Source organism: Harpia harpyja, chromosome 1 (assembly GCF_026419915.1).
Source record: "Harpia harpyja isolate bHarHar1 chromosome 1, bHarHar1 primary haplotype, whole genome shotgun sequence".
Taxonomy (NCBI): domain Eukaryota; kingdom Metazoa; phylum Chordata; class Aves; order Accipitriformes; family Accipitridae; genus Harpia; species Harpia harpyja.
Window position 1 is genome coordinate 96,028,898 of NC_068940.1, and position 25,695 is coordinate 96,054,592.

At 38.0% G+C, this 25,695-nt stretch overlaps 1 long non-coding RNA gene across 1 annotated transcript in view; it reads left to right on the plus strand.

Annotated features, from left to right (window-relative positions):
* The window catches only part of LOC128150261 (uncharacterized), an 80,099-nt gene extending 55,142 nt beyond the window's left edge, over positions 1–24,957 (plus strand). The window contains exons 2-3 of the long non-coding RNA XR_008238003.1: positions 23,178–23,287; positions 24,302–24,957. This is a non-coding gene — a long non-coding RNA (uncharacterized LOC128150261). The remainder of the gene's footprint in view (positions 1–23,177; positions 23,288–24,301) is intronic.
* Positions 24,958–25,695: the final 738 nt, after the last annotated feature.

Genomic DNA, 25,695 nt, shown 5'->3' on the forward strand with positions numbered 1-25,695 from the left:
GCGGGGGACCCACGCTGGAGCATTCTGTGCCTGAAGGACTGCACCCCATGGGAGGGACCCACGTGGGAGCAGTTTGTGAAGAACTGCAGCCCATAGGAAGGACTCATGTTGGAGAAGTTCGTGGAGGACTGTCTCCCACGGGAGGGACACCACGCTGGAGCAGGGGAAGAGTGAGGAGTCCTGCCCCTGAGGAGGAAGGAGCGGCAGAGACAACGTGTGATGAACTGACCACAACCCCCATTCCCCGTCCCCCTGTGTCACTGGCAGGGAGGAGATAGAGAATTCAGGAGTGAAGCTGTGCCCAGGAAGAAGGGAGAGGTGTGGGGAAGGTGTTTTAAGATTTGGGTTTATTTCTTATTACCCTACTCTGGTTTGATTGGCAATAAATTAAGTTAATTTTCCCCAAGTCGAGTCTGTTTTTTCCCGTGATGGTAATTGGTTAAGTGATCTCTCCCTGTCCTTATCTCGACCCGTGAGCCCTTTGTTATATTTTCTCTCCCCTGTCCAGTTGAGGAGGGCGGTGAGTGAGTGGCTGCATGGTTGGGGTTAAACCACAACAACTGACAAGCAAACAGGGACTAGAGTCCAGCACCTATCCAGAAACTAGAGTACTAAATTGCTACCTAACCATCTGGATAACATCACTTGTTATTCTGTAGACTTCATGTAGTGTCTAGAACAAGTTCCTTAATTAACTGATATTTATTTTACTTTTATAAAGTGAAGACAATAGTTGTAATGGTATTGGGAAATAAATGCATTACAGATTTTCTATGTCTCAGCTACTATGGTAATAGAAGCAATATAATTTCCATAGAGGATCGATTTTTGCTTTATTTTGCAATATGATTTATGACAAATCCATGAATGAACCTGATCTTTAGTAATATCTTTGAAGCATATTGTACCATTTTTTTCTGCCAGCTCTTGTGAGAATCCTGGGTTAGTTACATTCTGCCTGTATTGCAGCTAATGGAGACTTTATTGTCTTAAATGCATCTTCACTGGCAACAAGGCTTCCAGTCTGAGTTTTCTGGCAGCAGCCTGCTGATTTCAGAAATGATATATTTCTATTGGTGGAAGAGATGCTCCTCTAATTGCCTTTTTTGATAATGTCAATATATATATTACATGTAGCTGTTAAATTGCTCAGCAACTTTTAGTAATATATATCCTGTGAGATGTCACTTTCATTTCATGCTACACAGCTTTTCTTTCTTCCTTTAACTCTGTACAATAGCTTAGTTCCCTGTTCGCCTCTATGTGCTGAGGTTGTGTGATCAGAACAACAGTAGATGCAATCAAACTCACAATTAGACTGTGATTCACATTATGTAAAAGATTCATCATGCCAATTGATGTGAAATGACATGCGGTCTCTAGGCAGTGATTGCACAAGGCTTTAATCTCTCCACACGCTGAACCCTGTACCTATAGTGGTTCAGCAAAGCTTAGTTGTAATCATTTTTGGACTAATGCCTTTCCACGATTTCATTATGAAGAGTATAACGAGGCCTTTTTCTGCTGGCTCTTTTAAATGCCAGGGTGTGCTGATTACACAGTTAGCATCCTGCATGTAGTTGACCTTTTGCATAGAAACGGTATGAGACTAGTGTTTTTTACCATTCAGGGGTTAGGTGTCTTACTGAAGACAGATGACAATTTTTTATTCTTTATCCTAACATTCCTCTCTCTCTTCATGGCCCACTGGGTCAATAATCTGGAAACTTTTCAAAGACAAGTGCATATGGGTCTCTTGTAGGAGCTCGATCCAAAAAGCAGGCATTTTTGTAATTTCTAAGATGAACAAGGATCTTAGATGAGATGACTCTTCTAAATGTTGATTTTCAGGAAAAGTGACTTCTAACCATAGCCTACATCTTCATGTAATTTATTGTAGATATTGAAAATTAGACTCTTTATATGGGCATCTCAGAAAGACAGCAAGTATCACTCCAGATCTCTGACCCGAGCAGTGAATGACCGGGGTGTGTGTGTAGATCAAGAGGGAGATGTGGAGGAAAAGCATAACTCCACATAATGGTTACTGATTGGAAACTGTGCAGTGACTGGATGGGCAGGGGTTTTCCAGCCTTGAATTCTAAGCAGAAGTGGATTTGTCGTTAATGTCTGTAAATGACAAGGAATACATATATGCTAATGCGCATGACTAAACTCTCTTTCAAAGAACTGAGTATGACTGAGTGGCACTCATTTTTCATTTGTGAATAACTTATCTAGATGAAAAATCCTTTGAGACATGTATATCAAAATAAAAAATCAGAAATATGTAAATTGTTATGTCTTTGGTCAATAATTGAAAACATTCATTTCCAGAACTGTAAAAAATTAGTCTTTGGCTATTTTGGAATTCACGCTGTGTCCTATTTCATTAAGCAGGAAATGCTGCTTAAGGATGATGATTAAGGATCAGCCATAAGCTGTAGTCATTGACTTCTGATAGAATACTTTGAACCTATTTGTGCTCAGAGTTCTTTTAATTAACTACTTTTTCTACAGCATCAAAGACAACTGGAGCCAAAACCCACTGAAAGCACGAGATCAGATAAAGCTTAAGCAAAAAATTATATTCTGTGGCTGGAAATCCCATTTTTCTATTCACACACATGCTGTAGCACAAAAGTTATGTTTCCCGAGCAGAGTTACGACCCCATGAAAGATGTTCTGGAGACTTCCTGAAGTCCAATAGAGACGTTGGTGCTGTTATGGTTTCTAACACTGCTGAAAACTGTGTTCAGCTGCTGTAAATATGGAGGGCATTATAAAACTATAATGTGGATGAATTTTTCATGAGATAAAGTTGTGGTTTGTTTTTTTTTTACAGAAGCAAATCATGTGCTTGTATGGATCAAATATATTGCACCAGATTATGATCTCTGTCTGATGAAGATTTGGATTCCATTCCACATTCTTGTGATTTGATTCCAGTTTGTGCACTGCTAATAAAGCCTCTCAAATCATGGCATACCAAAGATGTCTTTATATGTAGCCACTCTGAAATTCTTAATTCATAAAAGCAGTGCATGTTCTATAATCTAAGTGGACTGATGGAGAAAGGTCAAATCATTTTGTCCACGTTAAGGAAAATTGTTGACTCAGTTGTTAAAGCTCTTACCTAAAATAGGTGATCTCTATACTTTTACATTTTGTCTTACAGTCCTCACTATTGATAGGAGGAATTAAAACTCGCCAATCTTCATGGACCTTCAGTGCCTTTAAAAACACTGTGCCATACTATGTGAGTATAGTCACCCATTACTATGCGAGTAATACGGAAAGTCTCTGGCATAGCTGAGCCTTACATAAAGGCATTTTCAGTTCCTAACCAAACATATAGCAAAAAAGAGTCCTCTTCAATTTCTAAAACTTCATAGTCGTGACTCATTCCTTCAAGTTCTAGTCTTCTGAGCAACCGGAGTAAAAAGTGGTATTTACTAGGCCAAATCTATATATTTCTTGTTGATTTGAGGAAATTTAGTGTATGTATGGGAAGAAATAATAAAAATCAGTCATTGCTCACTCAAAAATCTCAGTATTTGGTTTCTAGAAATTTTCTGTTTATTTGTCTACCAATACAGCTGTTTGATTTATTACCTAAGACTTGGACAACAAGGCCAAGGAAAACAGCAGTGGTTCCCTGAGCAAATCTGGTGCACTGATTCAATAATTCACAAAAAACCAGTGGTCTGGTTTCTCAGCAGTTGTAAATATGTAGAAATACTCACGTATACCTTCATTTATTATTTTGTTGTTTTCAGATAATGTAGCTATACAAGAAATTGGACTTTTTTCATTACTTTTGTTCATTGCATTTGGAAACTGTTTAATTGGATAATGTGTGATTTTAATTAATAGAAACACTAAAAGTCAATGAGGAGCTGAACATTCTCTGAAGCACTTTTGCAGAGAAATATCTAGATGGTTTAACTTTAAGTGTCATATTGCCATTTTTTATTCTGCCATAACTAGACTCACAACAAAACATTGTGTGCAAAAATAGAAATGGGAAGAGATGTCTTAGGGGGAAGGCAGGTGATTGTTAGAAATCTGTGACTTGGCAGGTTGCTTCTGGTCTACATTCCATGTGGAAATGGTGGGCTAGACTCAAAGTCTTTTAGATATAAACATCTTCCTCCTAATGCTCCATCCTGTCATATTTTATTAGCTTATTACTTCTAGCTTCTTGACAGAGGCTGTATAGGCATATGTGCTGGTTTTGGCTGGGATAGAGTTAACTTTCTTCATAGTAGCTCGTATGGGGCTGTGTTTTGGATTTGTGCTGGAAACAGTGTTGATAATGCTGAGATGTTTTTGTTATTGCTGAGCAGTGCTCACACACAGAGCCAAGACCTTTTCTGCTTCTCACCCCACCCCACCAGCGAGGAGGCTGGGGGGGCACAAGGAGTTGGGAGGGGACACAGATGGGGCAGCTGACCCCCACTGACCAAAGGGATATCCCAGACCATATGACGTCATGTGCAGTATATAAAGCTGGGGGAAGAAGAAGGAAGGGGGGGACGTTCGGAGTGATGGTGTTTGTCTTCCCAAGTCACCATTATGTGTGATAGAGCCCTGCTTTCCTGGAGATGGCTGAACACCTGCCTGCCCATGGGAAGTAGTGAACAAATTCCTTGGTTTGCTTTGCTTGTGTGCACAGCTTTTGCTTTACCTATTAAACTGTCTTCACCTCAACCCATGAGTTTTCTCACTTTTACTCTTCCAATTCTCTCCCCCATCCCACCAGTGGGGAGTGAGTGAGCAGCTGGGTGGTGCTTAGTTGCTGGCTGGGGTTAAACCACAACAGCATAAGAAATATAGGGTTCAAAAAAAGGAGAGAAAATAATAATAAAAAAATCAGTACTTATATAGTACAAGTAAGTCTGATCAAAATATTTTCTCTCCTTGCCTTCTTGAAACAAAAATCAGATGTATTCAGAAGCTATATATTTTGTAACATTTTGTACTTAACACACACTATAGACTTGGTGTTGCCTGAATCTTGACCCCTAATGACATGGGGTGTTGAGCGTACAGAAAATCAGCTCATCTGCCCTGGAGAGAGTCTTAAGATCCAATTCAGAAAAACACTTAAGCACATGCTCAACTTAAGCATTAGTTACAACTATTGAAGTCTATGAAACTAATCTGGTAACATGCACTTAAGTGTTTTATTTATTTGGATAAGAAGCACAGAGAAGATGAGCAGAAAGCTAAAAGGAGTAATTTTGGAGACCTTCACTAATATCTAGAGAGTGATCCTCAAAAAACCCTCAGCATTTGCCTGCTGCAGAATCTCTGGTTTGGCTTCCTAAATGCTGTGCAATGTCACATAAAAAATCTGTATTATGTGTCCTGTTGTGAGCTGAAAGTAGCATAGCTTCATAAGCTCAATGCTGTTCCCAGGCTTATATATTTCCTTTTCCAATTCTGGTCTTCAGTAAGGGAGAAATAGGATAACTGCTGACATAGACAGACTTAGGAGGGACCACTCAATCTATTTAACATATGTAGATATTTCACTGGTAACATTTAAATGGCCAAAATCTATCCCAAAGGCCTTTTACAAGAAAACGTTCAGCTGGCCATTCGATTTTGATAGATGTAATTTTTTTTCTAAATGAGCTTGACATTCATTATAATAGAAACATATGTCGACGGTAACAGTGCTGAGGGCCATGTGCCAACCCTCCTTTGTTGCTCCTGATTGAACACTGGAACTCTGGCTATGCTCAGGTTGTTTCCAGCTAGGACTGCAGATGTTGATTTTGCTTTTCTACTCATCGAGCGATAGGCATATCCAATTACACCTATCACTAACTAGAGTCTTTATGCACCTGTAATTTATTTCTTAATCAAAACAAATCTACAGGTGGAAATTGAGATTAGAGAATATTTTTTCAGATGTGAACATATAAAATTAATTATTATTTTCCCATCTCTATCTGCCTGTGATTTGCCCTTTCTTCTCTCTTGAGGATTGTTGTTGATTCACAGTGTTGCACCATCACTTTGCAAGGGTCTCTCTCTAGATACATAGCATTACCAATAAATAAACTTTTCTTGACATTCCTTCAGGAAGAATTTAGAGGTATACATTTAGAAATTTAAATTTAAATTTAGAAATGCTGTAATTCAGTAAGGGTCTGTGTAGCAGAGTAATGTCTTCAGAGTTTTGGCATAACTCAATAGGATGCTTTCACCAACTTTTGCCTCTAACCCTAGCAGGTGTAATGCTGCTGAAGTCAGTAGACCACTTCAAAGAGTATCAGCTGGTGGTGTGGGAGCCCCTGGGGCATCACTCACAGTTGCCTCCAAATAGCACCTTAGGAACCAAGTGGGTCTTAGATAGTGACACTTGTTGAACTTGGAGTATGATACCCAGCAGCAGGAGTTTCAGGATTTGTGCCATGGCCCTGAGTGCACTAACATTCCCCACTCCTAGCAGTTTAGCTGACAGTCTTCAAGGCCTTCTCGGATATGGTGCCACTGTGTAAACTTGGATCAGACTTTTGTGAAATGAGCTGTGTGAGAAGGATCTGTGAGAAGGATCTGCAAGAAGTCTCTTCTGGGATCTTCACCCATGCAACACCTGCCCTTGGCTCAGGAGCTGCATTAAGCTCAGGCTTGGTGCTTGCCTGGGCTATGCCAGAGGTATGGCTGCGCCTGGCCTAGTACCTTGCTGATCCTAAACTTGCCTTGCCGACTTGCCTTGTCTTGACTGCAGGCCTGCCTCATCCCTAAGGACTTGTCTGGAGATCACTGACTGGTTGATGATGCTGATTGTCATCAGACCTGCTGCTCTTCTTGTTTGGGTCTTGTAGGACACTACTCCTGCCTGGTTCTCCGTCACCTTTGGCTTCTAGCTCACCTTCCCTTTGGAGCAGCCCACACTTGCTGCTAAGTGACAATATAAGATTAATAAAATGTATTTCAATGAACCTAAATTAGCCCCTCCTAACTGTTAATTCTCTGATGTATATTTTATAATTTCAGATTATTTAGATGTTTTACTCTCTTCTGTACAGAGCTCTTCCTTGTTTTGCCTTCACTCATTTAAATGACTTGGAGGTTTAGGTGGACATTTTTAAATACATAAATAATGAACATCACATCAGTGGTTTGCAAATTCCTTGTGCTCTCACTAGCTGCAGCGTCTCATTCCTGTTTTGTCCCTTGTTGCTGGTAGGCCTTTCCACCTTAGCAAACACCAAAACTTACCACAATGGCATAGAAGAAATACCATGTAGCAGCTGTAGCTTGCAATTCCCTTTTTTGTTCTACTTTAGAAGTGGGCAAAATAGCAGTTGCATGTATTTAATTAGATTAATTTTGGTCAGAAGATGCTGATTCATCAAAATATGCTTGTCATTAACAGTTGGTTTTGCTGATTCTCTTCACTATAAGCTTTTAAAACTGAGTGTTTGCTATTGATTGCATGTAAGATGATTATTAATGGAAACAGAGCTGAAGAAAGTACTACAATATGACAGCAAGTAAAGCACAAAGGAAAAAACAGAAGAAGGAAAAATGAAAGAAATTAAGGAAAATGAATGAAAATCAAATGAAGGAAATTCTAATTAGTGCTTGCTTGAGGCGACTTTAGTAATGTTGCAAATTCATGGCAGAGCCTTGTTAGTATAAAACAGCTTCATAGAAATCCATTTCCTAACAGCTGCACCCAGCTGAGATGCAGCAATCCCTATAAAAGGGCTGAGATTCATGTGAAATTTCTGCATTCTGCATCATAAGGTTGGAATATTTAGATTTTCAGATTTTCTTTTTGTCAATGTTAAAATATTTCTCCCAAATTAGTCTATTCCTTCCAGAATTTAACTGAAATTCTGAAAACAGAAAATAGCAGGTTTTGTTTCTTAAGAATAAGTTGATGCTATTTGTAAAAAAAACACCTCAAGAAAGACAAAAAACTGAACTTGTATAGGAAAAGAATATTTTTTTATGTTTGCCTCTGGCTGGGATGAGAGAAATTGTTCTACCAGCTTATTAAGGTTTTAATAACGTGAAATGAAGAGAGAGAATATTAGCTTTGTTTTATCAAAGAGTTAACATTAGATGCTACCCATACATCCTTCTCTAAAACAAAGTAGGTAATAAATTTCCCTTGTGCTAGTGGTATACCTGCGTGTAATGAGTGAATGAAAGATGAAGGGAGGTGTTTGGAAAGGAAGGTTCACTTTGGTTTGTGGGTATCACATCACGAATCTATCTGTCTGTTCTTTACACTTTGTCAGACTATCTGAACACTGAAATACACTATATGAGCATTTGAAAACAGCATGTAACAATCTGCTTGCTGGAGTTGCAAACTGGATGTTCTACAGACGGCTGGATGTTAGAAAACCCAAGCAAACAAACAAGATCCAAATATTTTTGCTAATGAACAACCCAAAATCTCAAACTTTGGTTGTGCATTGCTCTCACTTTCCCACTTTTCTTATTCTCCTTTACTGATCTATATTTAATTTGCTTTTCCTACACTTCAAATTTGTCCATCTTACAGCCTTTATATTTAATTTCATGGATTTCTAATGTTGGTCTTAAATTGGATCATACCCTTTACTTGACCAAATTTTGAAACTAAATCCAGACCAATGCTGATTTGATGTCAATATTCAGCTGCTAACTTTATAGGCTTATATTTAGATATAATTGTGTGTGTTTAACCAATGGCAATTTCAACTATTTCTGCCATATGTACACAAAACTGCCAATCTGAGCTGTGCATAAATAAGTAATCAACTATGCAGAAAGCACAGACTACAGTGTAGACACGTTCTCTGGATCCAATCTGTGAAAGGAATGAGAGGGATTTTTTTCTTAAAAATAAATAGTATTTTCTCTCAAAATACTATTATATGTCTTCTTATGTATATATCTAGGTTTAACATTTAAGGGAGAGAGAGATATTTTGAAACTTCCTCTAAGGGCTATGGTAAAAGGCCTTTAAAAAATTTTATTTCTGTCTTTCAAGTCAGCTGTCTATACTCACACATCTGCCACAGGTTTTCTCCCTAAGAGAGCTGGCAGGAAGGAGTCAGTATGTGTGCCTCAGGGCCTTTCCACTCTGGCATCATAGCATAGACCCTTGATAAAGGTGGGATTGAACAAAGGCATCTGACTTTGTGCTAGAGCTCCTGCAGCTCAGACACATACTTTCTTCTGATGACTCTGCAATTAGGATAGTGTCCTCCAGGATAGCTTTGGAACAGACATGGGTGGTAATTTCTTAAACTGTTGCAACAAGAGTCACTAGAGTTCATTTTCCACATTATTAAATATTAATTATATACATATACACACAGAGATATGCACACAAAGTTAATTCATCCCTTGTGTAATGCTGTATGTTTAAAAGACAAAGCAGCAGCATTGGTTTTCTGTTTCTAGTAAATCAACATCTTTGTCCTTAGAGACAGCTATTTTGTGTATTATAATAGCATCAAACATTGTTTATAGTCACTCTTTTTTATTTCACTCAGATAGATATCCATTTGCATGAAAGAATTTAGATTTTGATGTCATGCCAATTATATATGCATATACAAAACTTTTGTGAATCAATCAGGCAGCTAGCTCAAAAAATATTTCCACCTATGGCTAAGCAAGTATTGTTTATAACAATACTTATTACTCTGTGTGTGCCTACCATGGGCACAGGTGCTTTCAAGGAAAAAAAATCTGAATTTTGATGATATAAGTAGCAGCAAGGCAGAATATTACTATGACCCTCTGATGCCTTTAGCTTTTTTATTTTTTCTTCAAAACAATTCTTTTCAGAACAACTGAGTTCATTTGATTATGTTTGTAAAATATTTTTGTGTTACTATCCATACTGGATAATTTTGAAATGGAATATTATGAGTTAAATGATGTGAAAAAGTACTAAATGTTTCATAAACAAAAGAGAGGGGAAAGAGATTTTCTTCTTTTCCTAGTTTAATAAGAATTGTACCAAATAATTAAACCAAAAAATTGATAGCAGATTTGCTATTACTGCTGTCTTCTACATAACACATACATTACTGTACTGCTTTCTCCCTGCTTTTGTCTGTTCTAAGAGCTAAGATAAACAATTTACATTTTACTTTTTTTAAAAAAAGAACAGCTTTGATTGATAGTTTCATCCTGATACAATACTGCAAAACACCAAAGCCACTTTTTTATTGAACACTGGCTTTTCATTAATGAGTCATTTAAATTTTTTTTCCTTTATTTTATATTTTATTTGAATATTTTAATTTATTTTAAGTGTTTGAGTAAATGAGGGGCTGACAAAGCTGCTGACAGATAAGCAGAAGGAAAGCAAGACACCTTACTGGGTCTTGACAGTGCTATTCTAGCTCCTTTCCACCCTGCAAGCCCTCTGGCTCTGCAGGTCCTGGGCCTCCCTTAAACTGACCGTTTCTGATTCATCCATGAAGGAATCGCCTGCAAAAAATCAATATACAGAGAATGTATTGATATGCATTTAACTGCTATAGTGCCAATTCTTCTTTCAGTTTTTATGCTGTGTTATGGTGTGTCAACAAATACAGGGCTTATAGGATTTCTGAAGTCTAAGCCTGCCCTGCACAGTGGTGTGTTGTTATAGATAGTTATTTTCCCTAAATAAGGTTTCCTAGGAAGCAGCTAGATGGTACATAAAAATTTCTTGACAACAGAGTGTCAGAGGGGAACCTCCTTCTCCGGTGTGTCCTCCCTGACATTCCCTTCTAATGAACTAGTTGTTGCACCCGAGCAAGTAAAACCTATACTAATAGACCATTGTGTGAATGCTGCTTGTGGGATTTCCTGACTTAGACTGGTTGAGCCTACCCAATGCTGTGTTGTGCCATGTGTTCATAACAGTCCACATCTTTCCACTGCTTCATTCCATGACATAGATATTTCCTTGTTAAATATCATTCAGGTGTCCAAAACTCCATTGGACAACTGGGCTTTCATAATACTGATTCACAAAGCACCTAGTATTAGGAGTGCACAGATAGAGATCTACCACTGAAATATGATTAAATAGATCTTCCATGCCCTCTTTGTAAAGTAGGTGATCAAAGAGTGAGTCTGGAGGCAAAATCTGGTTGGCTTGATAAATAAGGATTGAAGAAGGAAGGACAACAGAGGGCAAGGAGTTACAATTTGATCCAGTCTTCCTAAAGGAATGTCATGGTCCTCTGTCAGTCACAGGTCCAATACAGGTAGAGGGTTTTTCACCCTGACAGTTGATTTTTGGAAGTGCAAAGATCTAATGAATTAGTTACCATGACCCCTGGTGCTTTTAGATGGGTTTTTTCCTTTGAAAGATTTTAATTTTTTCAGAACAGTTCATTTTATGAACTATTTGGTATTCAAATATCAGATTGTAGAAAGCTTTGCTTTACTTGCAAAACTGGTTGATTCACAGGGCTCTGATTCTGATATCATCTTCCACTTGTTCCTGATAGTAGGACATTGCTAGAACAACTAAGATAAAGATTCTAAATTATGTAGTTGTTCAAACTGAATAAGTACTTCGGCAAAATATTCATTTTTATATTTTTCCTAGCATGACCTCTCTCTTTTAGTTCTCTTAATTTTTCTTGTTGACAGAGCTTTATCATTTAGGAACATGGAATAAATTAAATTGTTGGCCAACATCCAACCAATAAATTGAAGCTTATACTAGGTATGAAGACTACTGAAGTCCACCTGTCAAGCCTACCTGATTGTTAATAAGGACAGAGTAACCTAATCCTGAATTAAGAAGAGACTTTGAAACTAGCAACCTTGATTCTAGTAATGATGGACATCACTTGAATGAAACAACTTTTATTGTGTTTTCTGTTTGGTTGCACAAGTCAGCAAAGTTGCACAAGGTAGTTTAACACAAAGTTGGTACCACTGGTGAAATCCTGCTGACATCTTTGATCATAACCCCACAGCTTTCAAGCAGCAATTTAGCCCAGAAGACTATGAAATAAAATGTGTTTTAGCTTTCCCGGGTAGCAGAAGGTGACAGTATTCTTAAAAGTTGCAACAGTTTAGCAGTTTACTGGCCTTACTATACTTCATGGGTGGTGTACCAGCTTACCTGAAGTATAGTGGGTGTTTTTTTGCACCCGATAGCTGATTAATCAGGAAGCACAACATAGAAATAGAGATTTGCTTAGACTTTCATTGCCATAGGGGAAAGCATATAGTGGGGCTACAGCACTGTTACACACTTCCTAAGAAGTAATTTTTATCTAGTTCTTGGTTTTTACAAACTACTGTGATCTGATCAGTTCCCCAGAGTAGGGATTTTTTCTTCTCTTTTTTTTCTGTCTTCACTAGACAGATGCATCAACAAACAGTAGGAGGGCTGGCTCATCTCCACTGATAATAGCATGCAGGATAATTTTGCCATGTGACTCACTTTCTTCTTTGACTCTAAAAGACATTTGAAAAAAGAGTGGCATTAATTTAAATAGATTTCCCATAAACAGGATTTACTAAAAAAAATAAAATCCTTGCTTTAATCTCATCTTTAAAAAGTACAGGAAAGAAAAAGTCTACTATGATGTTCCAGCATTTTAAAATGTTATTGAAGAATGAGAATATTCTCTTTAGTGAGTAAATGGAACGTATTTGGGGAAATGTATTTGCAGTGAAGAATTTTTACCTCCGTGCACATCACTGCTTTATTAGTCTGTCAAGGAAAAATAAAGCTTTTTGCTGCCTCCTGGTCTTTTATAGCTAGACCCTCATCTAACCTTGACCAGGGTCATGGCATGGAATGAATTGATAAGACATACTTCATTTAGGATTAAATAACAATGAGACTGACAGAGCCTAGAGGGGCATGCAATCCTAATGGAGGGTTTATCAGCACTCTTATGGAGGAAAAACAATATGACTTGGATTAGTTGCTTCCTATGTGCGGTCACACAAGACAAACGTACCCAGCAGGCTAATCTAATGTGCTCTCCCAACATTTTAAAGAACATCAAAGGTGTTAAGTATGTGAAACAGAGAAGTATTCTTAGCTGATTCGTACTGGAATACATGTTACTCCACTTTCTGAGCTCCCTTTCTTTGCTGTTCATTTGCTGTGGTATAGGAAACTTCATTCAGTTTCCCTTCTAGCAGCCTAGCTCCAAATTGAGTATCTTATTGTATGTGGCGTAAACAGTTTGTTGGAGATACATTTCAGGAGGTCAGTAAGATGCTGGATCCCATTTTGAGTGTTGGAAAGGAAAGAGAAAGTCTAAGATCTGACTGGCACCCTATGTCAGAAGATTTTGCTGTAAATGGAAAGCAAAATCTTGAACACAAATAATGCAAGTGGCTACATGGAACCGTGCAGTTTTGGTGTTTATCTGTTTTCTTAAAATGCTGAGGCCAGTTTAAATTTGCACTCTAGAAACAAGCTCAGGAATATACCCAATTTAGTTTTGTCCACCAGCAGCATAAGTTGCTGATTACTGTTAATATCACTATTTATACATATTATATCAGATTAAAAGCAAAAACAAAAATAAAAGCCAACCTAAAAACTGTGGCTAAAAATAATTTATGAGTCAGAATAATGTCTATTGATGAATCTCCATGAATCACCATGCTACAGAGTTACCTGTCTGTGATCTCTCTCTCCTGACTTGTGTCCATGCATTGCCTTGCAGAGCACCAGTTAGTGCAGGCCAAAACCAAGCCAGGAAGCATACTAGCAGTTTAAAACTACTGATGATAACCTGTCCATGCATTAATGTTCTGGTCTTGTCCAGTTTACTGGTATAGATGGAGCCTACAAATTTTTCTTTCGTTGCCTTATGCTGATTTCTTCCTAAAGGAGAGATGCAATTCAGACTTGGTACTCAGGGCCTTTTATAGAGCAGGGAGAGAAAGGAATATATCCTTTAGACCAAAGGCCAAGAATGTACTGGAAATAGTTCTGTTCTGCACATAGTCAGTAAAACCAGATGTAAAATGATACCTTTTGCTATACCACCTTTAAAACTTGCCTTCAGAAAATTTAACCTGCTAACTACTTTCTAGTTAAGATCTTGAACCTGTATAAGAAATTGAAGTCTACCAACAATAGGTTTTCTTCCATTAGTTTTTCACAGACCATGAAGAAATATTTCATAAATCTTATCCATAAAAGGGTGTATACGATTACCTCCAGCAGCTGGATTTAATCATGGGTGGTGTCAGCATCCATGAAATCCTGTCTCCAGGTACCTCCAGAACTTTGCAATCCAAATATGATACTAATACCATTTAGATGTCTAAAAAGGTGAATGTTGCTGCAGAGCTGATTTCATTAATATTCTTCTGTGATTTGGGGACCTGACTTCTGCCATCTTCTTCTCAAACACTTATTGGATTTCTTAAAAATCCAAACATAGCTCATAACTCATTCAATGAGTTTTTCTTCTATTAGCCATAACTAATAATTTCCTCCCTCCTCCATTTTTACTGGCTGTGGCAGTGCCTTATTTTATTTTCCAGGACTTCTTTTGGTTTGCACGTATGTTTTTGGTAACACACATGTAACTGTATGTTACAGTTTAGCCTAAATTTTCAAATGTGAATAACAAAAAGAAGGGACCTGTACTGGAGGTTAACATCACTTCCAAATTCTAGACAACTCTGTTTTGAAAATAGGTCCTTTTAAAGAATTTTCCCTTGCATGTCCTTGCTGTAACAAATGGCTGCCTCTGTGTTTCATTATGTGACGTAGGTGACTTGTGAGCATTCAGTCTAAAAGCCTTGACCTAGAATTTTCTCAGATTTTAGGAGATAAAAAATGTCACTTGTTAGTTGGATAGCTAAAACTGATCTTTTTCTTCAGATAAAAAAGTAATCGTCTTTTGACTTCTGAGTTGTAAAAGTTGAAGTGTTACATGACTATTTCTCTAAAATAGTTTTAACAGGCATTTATGCTAGGAATTGGAGGATGTCAGTTATAGCAGCATACCAACACCAAGAGCCAGGGGAATACACCATGATTGTATATATATTCATTTTGATTTTATGCACTGTACGTTACATGAAAATTTTAAGGGATATATTATAAACTGTGGCACTTATTTTAGAAGCAGCACACCTGTTAAACAATTTCATAACAATCAGTTCTCCACTGTGAGCGCCTATGAACAGTTTTCTTTTAACAAGCAGTCTTAGAACTACTTGTGCCCTTATCCATTATTTAGATTGCAACTTCAATACATGGCAATGAAACTGTTCTCTAGCAATGTGTGAAATTAAGAGAGTATGTTTTTAATGGTGGACTTTTCAGCAGACTGATCTAAATCCTATCGAGCTCAGTAGGAATACTTCCTTTATTCTTACTCAGGGCAGAACTGCAATGTGGAAGGTATTTACTATTATAAAATGAGTTACCTGTATAACACTTTTGTAATAAACTGTAACAAAAGATTCATTTTAATGATTCTTATGAATTTATGATAAAATTCCTAGCTTTGCCACAGATATCTTTTGCAACATTGAATAAATCATTCAAACTGCCTATTTTATTCCCCTATCTGTAAAATGGGGAAAACGATTCCTTTGTCCCAAGTTTATAACATCTTGTTTATTAATTCTTCATATTCTTCAAGTCCATGATGTGTTTGTACAGGACCTAGAGTAATGGAGTTTCACTAGTAATTGTGACTTCCACACACATTCATAACTGAAATATATAAGAGAAACAACAGGTCTATTCTCTAGCCTAGATGGCATTTCAATATAGTAACCCCTTTTCTTACATGCCTATCATATAACTGAAAATGATGAGCCTTTCCAAATATTTATACTCGTAGATTTCAGTGGGTTAGCTCTGCTAAGATCTTCACAAGCCCTTCCACAGACGATGTATCTATCTCCTTCATTTAATTTTCCAGACATGTACATTCTATGGTGATGAACTCATAACCAAGATTAAATGACTTGAGCTTGACTGAATAAAGTCACAGTTCTACCTTTCAGAACTCCAGAGCTCCCAGGATTTCTGCATACTCAGTTTTCATTAATTCTAATATAGCTGTTCCTGTTAATGCAGTTTTGCTGACCGCTTCCTAAAGAACTTGATCACTCACCTACTTCTTTATTTTCTGTCACGGTATTTTTCATGGAACTGTGCTTAATAACATAAAGTAAATCTTCAGTGCCTTTCCCTTTTTCTGCTGACCTACAAATGGATTAGGTGAGCATGTAGGATGTATATTTTGATTGATCTTTCCTCTCATAGATCTTGCAGGGTAATCTTTGTGATATAAACATGGAAGTGAATGTACGCTGACGGGCAATTCTCTGTTAGGGTGAATTTAACAATGTGTTTTGGCTGATCTAACAGCTTGCTGCTGTGCCAGTGCCTGGCTACTGCCCTCTCCCCTACTCTTAGGCACAGACTTCCACTTCTTCCCTTGCACCATTCCTGGTGCTTGTCAGGTTCCTGGAGGAGCTGAGTCTGCCCACTAAGCCGGCAGAAAACCAACATGTGGCTTAAATTGCTTAAGTAGTCATTTTGGTGTACCTGCTTACTAAAAGATCAGCCAAATTATTGTACTAAACAGTGGTGAGCTATTAGATCATCACAGTAATGCAATGAATACCTTCAGAAAATTGTGACATAGATTTTCCTCATAATTTTTTAGGCAAGAGTAGGAGGGACATCCTGGCCAACAGTATGTAGTTGTGGCCACAACACTAAAACTGTTATCTTCAGTTTATTTGAAGTCTCACCCTAAAGGCTGAAAACTGATGGTGTAAAAGTCATTCTTTCAATTTAAATGATTGCCCACCATGAAGCTGAAATATGTAAATGTGAATAAAATACATTTTTTTTTGCTTTCTCTCAGTGTCTTGTGGGTAAATAGAGGTACATTTCCCAATGTAATAACTATAACAGTGCTTGTTGGAAGAGGTATGAGCTCAAATCAAAAGTAAATTATTTCCTTCATTCTAACTAGTCTTCAGCTGGATTTAAAAAATTTCAGATATTTATTGTTAGTCATAAATATAACAAGTTCCTAATTCAACAACAATTAGCAATATGTTTAAAGTTTCTGTTGCTCATAACTGTCAGTGGTTTAGTGATATTTAGTCATCTGTTTATGATATTTTCCTAGAGAAAAAAAAATTAGGCAACAGCTTGAATGCTTTGTAGAATAGGGCCTATCCACCACAATCAAGTAAAAGTAATGTACTGACTGTTTCTCTTAAAGAAAGCTTTGCTAAACACTGAAATGGAGTTTTAGTCAGAGCTCAAAACTATTCACCCTTCTAATGTCGGTATGTAAAATACTTTCTCAATGACCTGCCAATTAGTGATGAAAGTTAATTTTGAAGTGTTTTGTGAATCAGTGAGAAGGAAAAAAGAAATGATGGCAAGTTTGCTCTGATATTTTAAACCTTAAAAGTGGTTCTGATTGTTAAAGCTAATTCTCTGGTAATTTTCATTTACAAAAATCCCTTGACATTCTGCAATTTTGACCTGTGTTTCTGAAGGATATTAATGATTCATCTGAGCAAACAAGTGGGATGAATACTGATAGGTAAGCTAATAAACAGAATGTTAAAAATACCATGTTTTTTCTAATTCTTATGAAACAGAAATAAAGATAAGTATAGTATAAAATGAAAAGAACAAAACTGTATCTTTGGGAAGGTTTCTCCCTGATTAGCTGGAAAGAACTCATATTATTTTCTTGAGGAAACCAGACCTAAATAAGAGGCTATTCTATTGGTTAAGGGGGGGTGGGGGGTGGTTGTGTGTGTGTACAAAGCTTCTAAGCTTCTTTAAAACAATTTTTATTTCAGCTGTGTATGAAGTTACAAAAGGTACCAAAATGTATCTTGGCTGTCTTTACAGTTAAGGAAATAAATGTTTGGAGGAGTTGTAATGCTTCCTATTTCCATCAGAGGGTACTATAAACATGCCTAAAACTTACTTCTTTGGCTTCACCTGCAAAGAAATGGATGTTTCTTTCAGTTTGGAATTTCCTGATCATTTTTGGTGTTTATAAATTCTGTGTACCATCAGATATATTTGCCTTGCTGAAAACCTGAGTGGTTTATGTAGCCTCATTAAAAACATTTGAAAAAAAGTTTAGCAAACATTCTCTCTTCATTGTAAATATTCACTGGATATTCCCTTTTAAAAGGAGTCTTGTTCCAAAACCTCTGTGTGTAAAATGCCAGCGTGGATGGAGGTAAAAAATGCTCCTTATGTACCGAACATCTTACACATCTTGGCATTTAAAATATACTTTCTTTCTCTGTAGATACAGAAAGCAATTCTGTCAGCAGAGACAGAGCTTGAGAACCTGAAGTGGTATACTCAATATATCTTGTACAAACATGTTTTATACAAAAGCAGCAGTCACCTGCCAGCGACCGGCTGCCCTTGGGACAGATGCTCTTCGGTACGTGAGCTGCTGGCCCGTGGGTGCTGCTCCTGCACCGGCGCCGCGCTCCTCCATGGAGCGGGTGCTCTGGTACACTTCAAAGAGCTGTTCGGGTTCAAACACCTGGGTTGCTCTTCTTTGTACTTATTTTCACAACGGCTTTTTATTCATGTGACTACTTCAGGTCAGGTGACTCTCTGTGTGGACAGTGGCCATCTGTACACCAAAGGCATTATTCGTGTGCAAGAAGGACATAGTTAATATTTGTTTTCTCCCTTTTTTAATGACAAACTTTGTTCTCTTTACAGTTTGTCATCCGGGCACGAAGGTGTAGTGATGCCATGCACCTTTGATGGCCACAAATAAGAAGTAACAAGAAGCGAGCACTTCTTCAGCAACGCGTGGGGAGAAATGTGTTCGCAGGGCCTGGCAGGCAGGGCCTGTCCCACTCCCAGCCAGGAGCAGGGCAGCTGGGGCGGACAGCGGCGGCAGCCCCAGCCCTGGGCATGGGGCATCTCCTCGGGGATGGGGCCAGGCCAGCCCGGGCCGGGCCGTTGTCCCCCAGGCCGGCTCAGCTCGGCAGGGCCCGTGGCCAGGCAGGGCAGGGCTGTGGGGACCTGGAGACCGGCAGCAGGGACTGACAGCCCTGGGGGGCTGAAACGGGTCCCGGGCAATGGGCAGGGTGGGGGAGGCCTCAGGGGGCTGGGCAGGGACAGGGAGGCCCGTGGGCGCCCTCAGCCCTGACAGTCAACAGCAAACAAATTCATAGATTCTGATACAGAAAGGGCTAAGCCAAAATAGGATAGTAGCTTCAGGATGTGTGTTTGAGATGGTTGCTGAGGGTACAGCTCAGACCTTCTCTCATCTCCAACCGTCCTCCTCTTCTCCTTGGGCAACAGTGTCCACTCTGGCTGAGTTGTGTTGGCAGCTTGCAAACAAGCCGGTGCTCAGTAGTAAAATAAATACAATTTTAGGGTCCGAGATTAACACACGTAACTGCATGAGTATTCACGTGGTAAGAGTTCAGTTTATTCAGAGGTGTTAATAAGAAAATGTTCACTTTTTATCAGAAGAACGTGGGTGAGATTAAGTAGTAGTCTGTCCACACTATTATAATTTTGTGGAAAATAAGGAACTATTTGTTGTTCCACAATGAACATAAAATGAGCATAAACTCTGGCTCTATGTGGTCTGGCTAATTTAACAGAAACAGTCTTCTGCCCACTCTTGACTGAGATAAAATCTGGACCCATATGTAATTCTGCATCAGAAAACCCCGGGATTAAAGATCATTGACTGTATATCAAATGTTCAGATTGTAACATAGATATTCTTATAACATTGTGCTCTGCTAATAATCCATTGTAGTGAGACCATTTATAGGGTAAGGTGTTATTTGGCTTATGGATATTGGAATCAGCACATAGAAATCAAACTATATTTGCATGGTTCATGAAAAACGCAAAACTTCTTGCATAGGTTATGGAAAACCAATCAGACAAGAAACCTATCAGCAGGAAGTAGTGATTCAGTCTGATTTTGTTCACATTTTAAAATCATACATTCAGTTCTTATTTGCATTAGTTTCATATACACTACATGTGGTTTATGCATAATCACCCCAACAACCTTCTAATGTCTCCTAAACTAAAGCTTATACACCTCTGCAGGTGATATAAGGGGAAGTTTATTTTAGAACACATTTTTCTGCATATTCAGCCACCATGAATTTGGGAGAGGGGCTCTGAAGTAAGCTTAGCCTTATATTCCCTGGATACTTCCCAATTCCTGCATACCTGACTGCTGAAATGGAGGAGACCCTGCTTCCACAAACCAATTTTGCACATCTTTCTCAACAAAGCATCCCTCCCTCATTTTCTGAAACTCCATACACATATTTCTTCTAAGTCCAGCAGCTATCTTCCTGCATAAAACTCACATCCTCAGAAAGCTGTGTAATTTGACTACTAATTTCACGAGGGGTAGGTTATGCGTTGCGGACTGTATGCAGGAAAATGCAATATAGCACTGGTTGGTAATATCATCCTGATGTTGAGATGATGAAATAAAATCATTCCAATCATCTTCCTACTTCCAATCCCACAAACATCTCCTGTACACATTAACACACTAGTAATAGCAACAATATAGAATATACAAACATCAGAGACCCAAATTTTGTGTTTGTGACTAATTTTTTTTTTTGCTTGGTTTTTTTTTTGTTTTTTGGGGGGGTGTTGTTATTCAAAATTCTGTTTTGCCTAGATTTTTAGAAGCTGTGGTTTGGTTCACTTCTTGTTGACTGTGGAGTTTCTTTTTGACTTGTAAATAAAACCCACTGAAAGTGGCTGGAGCTCATTTGATTTCATGTCAGATTTTAGGATTATTAAGAGAAATAGGTACCTCTGGAGCACACCTTTATTCACCTAACCAGTCTTTGCTATCATCTTTGGCTATAATGAATTGCCTGTTTCTCTCCAGGAAGTGAATCTTGGTGACTAGCTTTGACTTTGATAACTTGACACTTAAGTGACAGTAGATGTATTCCATCCAAAAAACCAACAAAGGTATTTGTTTTCATTCAGTGCTATGAATCACACTAGACAGACTGATTTTGAAATAACATCACAACATCACAGAATGGCTGAGGTTGGCAGGGACCTCAGGAGATTGTCTAGTCCAATGCCCCAGCTCCAGGCAAGGTCAACTAGAGTGGGTTGCTCAGGACCTTGTCTGGATGGGTTTTGAGTATCTCTAAGGTTGGAGACTCCAGAACCTTTCTGAGCATCCAGCTCGAAAACTCAATTACTCTTAACAGTAAAAAAGTTTTTCCTTGTGTTTAAATGTAGTTTCCTGTATTTCAGGAAATACACCTAGAGGTAGAAATCTTAAGGAGCAGCTAAACAAAACTAGACTGGTTTACTAACTGGAAAAATAACACTACCCCTTTCTAGTGCCATATTATTCATACATGCTTCTATCATAATTTTGTGAAGAAACATTAAAGCCAGTGTTTTAATTGAAATGCAGTATCAATTTGCATTAAAACAAAAAATGAGTCATACAGTGGTAATTGAAAGTTGATAGAATACTTATAAAGAAGAATTTAAAATTGTCCATTGCTTAGTAATATTTTATTTGTTGATTTCTTAGGTTGAATTTTTAAAATGACATACAGACAGGACTAAAAAGCGCTTTAAGTTCAAATTGTTTTGTATTGTACTTTAGCCCTCTCTAATACATTTTCCCTCCCTGGATTTGACCAAAATCATTCAAACAATGTGGAATAGGAATTGCTGCTCACTCATTGCCTGCTTACATATTTTATGAATTATTAAATTGTTAAAATATTCATTTAGATCTGGAAACTAACATCTTCCTATAGCTAGAACATGCTCATTTATAAAATACTGCCAATGAGTCTATCACAGGTTAAAAGGCTTGAAAGGTGGGCAGCATGTATAAAACAACTTCATTTTCAATATGTAGTTTATGTGTATGTATAGAACTATATATATAAATATAAAGCTATATGTGTGTATATATGTAATTTTGTAAATGTAAATATATGCAACATTATGCATTTTTTTAAAGGTAGGTAAAACTATTTACTTTAGTGAAGTCATTCTTGGGAATGACTTACTAAATGGAAGAAAAATCAGAATCTGGTTCATTTGATAAAAAGCCCCAATGCCTAAGTATTTTTGCTTCGTTTAGATTTTTAAACTGTAGAGATAAAGGAAAAAGTGCTATAAAAACTTACCAAATCTCAATACGTGAGCATTAGAGGCATTGGCACTGAATGTCTTTTTAACCTTCGTATCTGGGTGTACTGAACTTAGTATAGTATAGAACTCTCTGTGCTATATTCTGATTCCGCTGAGGTAAATAACAAAACTCTCATTGTACTCAGTGGTACAGGATTAGTCCCTCTATTTTTTACTGGGGCAGAGGCTTTTTCATTACTTTTATTGTATCTTCATATAAATATAGCAGCATTATTGAAAGCCTGAAGCTTCACACCATTGCTTTGCTCATCTTCTTAAATTCAGTACCACATGGCAGATTTCTGTGGAGCCTTATCTCTCAAACCAAAAAGAAAAGTATGATCACAATAGTCAGCTTGGCTTTTCTTCTCATCTCTATATGCACTTCAGTGCAGGAGAAGTTCAGACACCACAGAGCTTCAAATGGTTTCTTTCAAAGGCATTAAGAAAAGAAAGGGAAACAAATATTGAGCTGTTACAAAGAAGTTTTCAGCCAGTGCATGTTTATTAAGCTTACTTTATTCTATCCAGCATATTCAAAGACATCTGATTAAACTGTCCCAAATAAAAAGGACAAAGCTTTCTTCAATCTGTGCAGCACAGATAAATAATTTTGTGGGAGATTTTTATCATCTCTCAGGCTCTGTACTGGAGACTTGTTGAGACATTTCAAACAGGCTATGCGCATTGCCAAATACAGTCCTGTTCAGAATATGCTAAAATATTGTATCTGGCTAATTGGAGATAGAAAAGATTGTTTCTAATCACTACATGACATACTTTGCAATTCTTACAGATACTCAGTCGTACTTCTTGCTTCACATGTATTTTCAGTGGAATTACTGGAACAAGTCACAAGAATAAGGGTGGGCCAATATAGCAGCAGAAATTGCTGTATGGCACAGCACACAATGACCTTGTTGTCACCCTTGTTTGGGTGTCCTGCTTTAATCTTTGTATTCTCTAATGTTTCAGCACTGTGATAACTTACTTTTTTTTACAGGTAGCTGATATTTTTGGAAGGGACCATTCAAAGGCAAAAAGGAATATTGAATGACATCATATTCATTAAAATGGAGACAGAACAGGACTTTTTCACCCAGATCCTTAGCTGTAAGTTCTCTTGAAGTCAACATCTAACACTGTCTGAGGATCTGTTATTTTATCTTCACGATTTATTTCATGTTTTCAATAAAAAGGAATCTCCTCCCTACAAGAAAAGTTGATTCTTATTGAGTTAGGGAATTTAACCGCTCTTTTTTTCTGCTGTTGTTCAGTATGAAAATCAATAGGCTCAATTGCTTTTTGTTTCTTCATCTGCTTACACTTCCTTTTAAACTAGTGATTAGTGAACAAAGAGTGCGACATTCGAACTATGTGACTAAACCAAACAGTACTGTTACTTCCAATCTCTACTTCTCGTCTATTCATAAAGTTCATCTTTATTTGAGTTCATCTAAGAGACAGGCCAGATAATACTTTAGCTTCAGTTTTATGCAAACCACTATTGTCACCATAGTTACACATCATGCTCTTTTGCTTCGAGATCAAGACTTAGAGGAAGTTGCAAGAGGAGACTGGAACATTACACCTACAATAATAAAAGAAAACTTACTGTAATCGCCTTTGAAAAATGAAGTTAATGATACTTTTGATAATATTTTTCTTATTTTGAAATGACACATATGATGGAACCTCCACCACTGAGTTTAGGAAACACCCACATACATTAATGAAAGGGGTACTTTGCGTGTACATATATATCAATCAGCATGCACATGAACATGCAACAAAGAGTTTTGACCAGCAAAAAAACCTTACCAATAAGTATTTTAAACTTGTCAATTATTTAATTTCTTTCCATGAGTCCTCTTTTATGTATTTTCCTGTTCTAAGCATTGTCCTTTCCTCCTGCTGTTTACACCAATGATTAACTGATAAAAGTAATGGCTACTTACCTGCTTCATCCACTTTAATCGCACTGATTGACTGTCTCTCCTTTGAATGTCTTGTGCATAGGTATCAATAGCATTGTGCCTTTTGCAATGAATTTGTGACCAACAGCACAGCCTGTGGAAATTGGCTTTCTCATTTGTAATATTTCCTTTTCATTCTGTTTGTTAATAGGCCAAAACAGTTCCCAAAAATGTTACCACCCACCACTGTCTTCACTGGAGGAGATACAAAGCAAATCCCACTGAAGGAAGATTATTTTGAAGATGATGTCTTCACTGAAGAATAATTACTTTAAAATGTAGTAAGTGGATCCCAAATCCACAGTTTACTTTTGCTCCTTCCTAGTCAGCACTACCTGTGACTGTCACTCTTCTCCACTGCCACTAGTTAATGCAGCTTGCAGCAATATGAGCGAGCACGACACAGTTTATGGCTGATTCAAGCTCACTGAGGCAGCAGTTATCAGGTTGTATTGCTCCCTGTATACATGCAAATGCCTTTTTAACTGGAGGTGCCCACATTTTTCTAACCCTTTCATCCTGTCTCTAGGAGACAGATAATAAAATTAATTAAAGTAGGTTTTATTGCACATTTGGGAAAGTGATGGGCCTTTGTAGCTCTGGATCAGCAGTCTCTGATTTCATATTTGCATGAAGCTAATAAAGAAAACAAGACAATTGATATAATACCCTCTGCAGACAAGATTTCTGTAACTGATGGCATAACCTTCATGACCACAATACTGCAATACACGAACTTACCACTGGAACTTACCACTGATACTTACCTCTTTAATGATAGTTTTGGGAGACTTAATGTTAAACTGCTTTGTACACATCCATATCATCTCCATCCTCAGCTAGAACTAAATCTGGCCACTATCGTAAGGGACAACAAAAAATGTTTTTACAAATATGTTAACAGTAAAAAGAATCCCAAGGAGAATATCTTTCCTTTAATGGATACAGAAGGGAACGTAGCAACCAGTGAAGAGGAATAGGCCGAGCTACTTAATGCCTTCTTTGCCTCAGTCTTTAATAGTGAGTCTAGTTATCCCCAGGGTTCTCCACCCCTTGAGCTGGAAGGTAAGGATGAAGAGCATAACATACCCCCCTTAATCCAGGAGGAAATAGTTAGGGACCTACTACGCCATCTGGACACTCAGAAATCTATGGGACCTGATGGGATCCATCCAAGAGTACTGAGGGAACTGGCAGAGGTCCTTGCCAAGCCACTCTCTATCATCTATCAGCGTTCCTGGTCAACAGGGGAGGTCCCAGAGGACTGGAGGCTTGCCAATGTGACTCCCATTTATAAGAAGGGTCGGAGGGAGGATCTGGGGAACTACAGGCCTGTCAGCCTGACCTCGGTACCGGGGAAGATTATGAGGCGGTTTGTCTTGAAAGCACTCACATGGCAAGTCCAGGATAAGAAGGGTATCAGGCCCAGTCAGCGTGGGTTTACGAAAGGCAGGTCCTGCTTGACCAACCTGATCTCCTTCTATGACCAGGTGACCTGCCTAGTGGATGAGGGAAAGGCTGTGGATGTTATCTTCCTTGACACTG